Below are 5,107 nucleotides of genomic sequence, written 5' to 3'. Positions count from 1 at the left end.
GTGTAGTTTTCACTACAGCGATCTCATACATTTTTTGTGACTTATTGCAAAGTATTGTATGTTTCTGTTGTTACAGTAAGTGGAATTTTCAAATTTTCATTTTCCAATTGGGTACCATTATATAATCAATTCACTTTTTTTTTTTTTTTTTTTTTTTTTTTAAACAAGATTGTTTTTTTTTTTTTTTTTTTTTTTTGCTATATTAACCAAAAGATTGCATTCACCCTGCAATCTTTTAATCGTTGTGGTAGTTGTTTTGTAGATTCCTTAGGCTTTTTCTATGTAAACGGTCCCAAGTCGTGACTGTCAGTGACCAAAACCAATCCAACAACACCCCCAAATTAGATCTCTCTGTGGAGCCTGGAGAGATGAAGAAAAGTAAAACTTACGATGCTTTGTTGATGCACTAAAACTTTACACTGCATGGTCAATATGAATAAGATGGACCATATTATCAAATTTTACATCATTTGATTACTATTTCCTTTTGCTTTATGGGGTTGGGGGAGAGAGAGGCACTAATTTCATCCCATCCACATTTGGGTGAATTGTCTTCTCCACAAATGGTCTTACTATCAGTAAAGATATTCAAAGAATATTTGTCTTGCATTAAATAATGACCTGAGTTAACTGCTGTTTGATAATTTAAAAATGTAAGGAAAGTATAAAGCAGCGAATGTTAAAACGTGCCTTTGCCTATAATCGAACCCTTCATAATCAGAGTAAGAGCAGAATAGAGCAGAGCAAGAGAGAAAACATCACCAAAGGCTCGAGTTGTCTGAACAGATCTTAAGGACGATGGGACTAGAACTGAGATTTGAGGCAACACTGAGGGGTTTGGATAAAGCCTAGGAAAGCAGGAGCCTCGAGCTTCTCCTAAGTCAATAATCAGAACATCCAGATGACGGGAAGGAGTATTTGACTGGGAGATTGTTGCTAGAAAGTCCTGGGAGAGACCACAGGCCACCGCTTTAGTCAAGACGGGCGGCATCATGCCAGGGGAACGACAATCACAAAACTGAGAGGCTTTCAACGACAAAGGTTTGGTTCTTGCTCATGCATGAGTCACCGTGGCCCAGCCACCCATCTGCTCCATGCTGTCTTTCTCCTGGACCCCGAAGGAGACACTGCATCCAGGACAGGAGACCACGCTGGCTGGTGAACCTTCCGCTCGGAATGACACCTGTCACTCGCTCGCTTCTCTGGCAGAAGTCAGTCACACGCCCACATCTGTAATCCCTCAAATCTCTTGATTCACAAACCGTTTCCCACAGATACCTTAGGTGAGGTTGGCTCATTGTTTGAAGTAAAATCCCTTAGAATGTATTCTATTCGAAAACATTGCAAACAGGAGAGGCTATAAAAAGGGCAGAGACATCTGTAATGTTTAAGTACGAGTTAACTCATCGAGGATGAGTAATAAATTATTTTTTTAAAGCCTGCAGTTATTTTTTATATGGAGCCGAAGAATCAGGCTAAATCATCCTACTTAACACAAGAATTTCCCATAAGGATTCACTCTTCCAAAGCAACGATATCCAGAACTCTGTGAAAGTAAGAGGTGGCTTTGTTCAGACAGAAGGTGCTTCTAAATGAGGCGATTTTTTTTCTTTTTGTTTTACTATTCTGACTGCAAATAACCGCGTGCCTACTCAGAACAACTGAACGCCCTGTCTGTCCTGCTCCGTCGCTGAGATCGTAAGCGATGCCCAGTACTAATATTCAGGGGGAAATAGAGAAAAGCTGATTTTTTTCATTGGGGTCAAGACATGGGAGACAACTCTTAGGACCCGGGGGATGACTGGACCTCGAGGGCCCACCGCCTTCTCACAGCACCGGAATGGCCAGTCTTCCTGTCTCCTGCCCCAGGCCTGTGGGACGCAGGTTGGGGGCGGGGTCACACCAAGTACTCCCAGCCATGGGCTTCAATTCCAAACCCGTACGTGTTTAAGTCTTTTTCAGACTGGAATAATTTCTTCTCATTTTTGAACACACTGGAAAGGAAATGAAGGAGCACGCTAAGTTGTTTTAACTAGGCAGAAGCAGAATTTTCCTAAGAGAATGTGAATAGCCAATAATATCAATGGCCTTTCGATACATAAACGAAGAGCCCCAAATTCCATTTTATTTCACTTTTGTAAAGAAATGTCTTGGTGTGGAAAGCATGTTTACATAGCAGCTGAGGAATGTGCCTTGGATCAGAAAAATGGAACTGGAGGAAAATAAGTGAGGGAAATACGGCTTGTTTTCACCTGATAGATTTTTCACTATTTTTTTATTCTTTAAGCTAATTATGTAACCTTGTAAAATTGTTTTACTTTCGTAGGCCTTAGTTTCTTTATCTGGGAAAATGGGAAGCCGGACAAGATGGAACAAGACTGCTTTCCCATCCCAGTTCTGCCACTGATCACATAAGTCCTTGAGGGCATGTCCTTGTGTCTCTCTGAATGGGACTGTCATTGTCAGAATCGCGTAAACATTAGCTACCTCTCACGTTTGATCAAATGAGAAAATGAACGTTAAAAATTGAAAAGTAATTTATAAATGATAAGCCAGCTTAATCTCGTTCTGCAAAGCCCCTTCCGGCTGGAATTCATTCATTCATCCTTCACTCATTCACTCACTCACTCATGAAGTATTTTGAATGCCTACTATCTGCCACAGTGTGGTAATAATCAATGCAAACACAACCCCTGCCCTCATGGTGCTGTGGGCTCATGGGAGAGAAACACAATTAAATAACTACACCAATATTTTTGTCCTCCTTCCTGATCAACTCTAACACCATGCTACCATCTCCATAGTGCTGATGTTGCAGGGCGAGGGGGGAAGTCCTCCCCTGAGCCCTTCGACTCCCCTCTTCCACCTCTGCAGCAGGGGGCAGGGTCTTTTATCACTGACGTGCGTAGAATTCCCAGCATACAGTGATCATGAAAAGCACGTGGACTTTAGTCAGTTTTGCTGTGTTGTTTGTGAACTCTCCTGAGACAGTACATCCCTTAGGGTCTGCACCCCGGGTGGCCCATGTCCCTAGACAATGGGATCCCCATGCATTCACCTCTCTGCTACTATCTATCTCCACTTGGCCCACAGTTTCTCAGCTGCATCAGGAGAATGTCTCTGTCGTAGACGAACTACCGGTGCTCAAAAATCCTAACCCAGATCCAGTCTTTTCTCTCAAAAACACCTGCTGGTCCCCAGCTGTCTTTGAGAGAGGTCCATGTTGAATTTTGAACTCAGAACCTTTCAGTTATTGAGAGGTCCGTGTCTTCTCGGCTCAGTTAAGCACTTCAGTGCATTCAGGCTTCTGGTTTCCCATGTGTCTCAAGTAAAGTGAGAAATAGTGGTGATCCCGAAACAGACTAAACTTAGACGAGATTTAGACTATGACCTGTTATTGCCTTCATCCACTAACTCTGGCTCACATTCTACTAACGTTTGTTCTTCATCCAGTTTCTTCAAGCGTAAAGTTAGGTTGTTTATTTGAGATCCTTCTTTTTCCTTAATGTAGGCATTTATCGCTATGAACTTCCATCTTAGAACTCTTTTGTTGCATCTGTTAAGTTTTTGGAATAGTGTATTTCCGTATTCATTTGTCTCAAAGTACTTTTTTTGTCTTTTGATTTCTTCTTTGACACTTTCCCGCCCCTTATATGTAGCCAATGTAAGTTCTTAAAAAAAATAAACTTACATCTTTCTTCCCCACACTTATTGTATTAAAGAGCCCCATCGGCAATTTTCCACCTGGTCCTGCTGCTGTGCTTTACCTGGCTCAATAAACCCTTTCTTTCAGAAAAACTTTCAGCTGTGAAGGTTTTTATTTAAGACTCATAATGCAGGTGAGCTTCAGTAGCTAAGATTTAATTTTTTATGTGGTGAAGGCATGAAAATTTGGTAACAGTGGGGAAATTTTCTTCACTGAGGGTGGCAGGAAGATGGACCCTGGAGATGAAGCAGGACAGTAGGGCGGGCCTTCAAGGGCTGTCCCCATAGCAGGCATCCTGATGTATCAGTTGTTTCCTGTCTCTGAGGATATCGTGCTGATTAACTCCTTTAAAATCATTTTCTCCTACACTCATTCCCCATGGTCACCCTGTGGGTAGTGGGCGTTTTACCTGCACGATCTCTGGTGGCTGGGGGAAGCCAGGCCCCAGGGCAGGGTTCATCCCTTCCTGTGATTGGTGCTACTTTACTCCACCATGTCGATTTTTATATGAATGTTTGATTTATTCATATAAATGAATGTATATCTTGCTTGGTTCTAGAAAAGTGTCGGTATCACGGCATGCTGTAATCCTTACCTTTCTCACCCACGAACTTGGAATCCCAAGGGCGGACATTATCTTTTTAATCTGTTTTGTCATCATCACCTGGTACGATTGGCATTCAATCAGTTTAAATGGGAAAAACACCTGAAATAGTTTCCGCAAGGAGAAATCATTACATCTATTTGGTTACAAATTAAAGAAAGAAGAGAACCAGTAAAGTCTGTTTAGTCATATGGTGTTTCTATAAATGCAGATTTATTTGCTTGTCCTTTTATTATGTTCCTGGGCAATTAATATTGGAGGAATCTTTTAGGTCAGTTAAATATTTAGATTATTAAATATGCTTTCACATTATATCTTGTTACCAAAGATATCCGTTTATTCAAAACAAAGGGACTGAAAACAAGAAAAAAAAAAAAAAGGGGGCCTGTGGCTCCTCCTCCAGACCCCCCCAACGGTGATGAATAGGAGGGGCTGTCCCCCTCCCCCCGGAGACAGCATCCTTGCAGAGCTTTAGGCTGTTTTGAAATTCTTTTCTTTATGAGATTTTTTTTCCCTTAATATCAAAGAGCTGCTGCAATTCCTGTGGCTGGCGCAGCCGGGGCCGAGGACAGCACCGGCCTCGCTCGGCTGCTGAAAACGCAGAGTAATGGCGCGTCCGGGGACGCGCGCTCCCCGGTCTGCGAATCGCAGACGGCCTGCACGACAGTGACTTCTCTACAGGATTTCCCCGCGGGAACGTGCCCCGCGCGGCCGTCAGGTTTTCTCTAGAAAATCGAGGAAGGGGCTCGGCCGCCAGGGAGGAGCCGAGCGCGGCGACCCGGGAGCGCTTCCAGGCC

Source organism: Pteropus alecto, unplaced genomic scaffold (assembly GCF_000325575.1).
Source record: "Pteropus alecto unplaced genomic scaffold, ASM32557v1 scaffold21, whole genome shotgun sequence".
Lineage (NCBI taxonomy): Eukaryota > Metazoa > Chordata > Mammalia > Chiroptera > Pteropodidae > Pteropus > Pteropus alecto.
Note: the sequence above shows the minus strand (reverse complement) of the source record.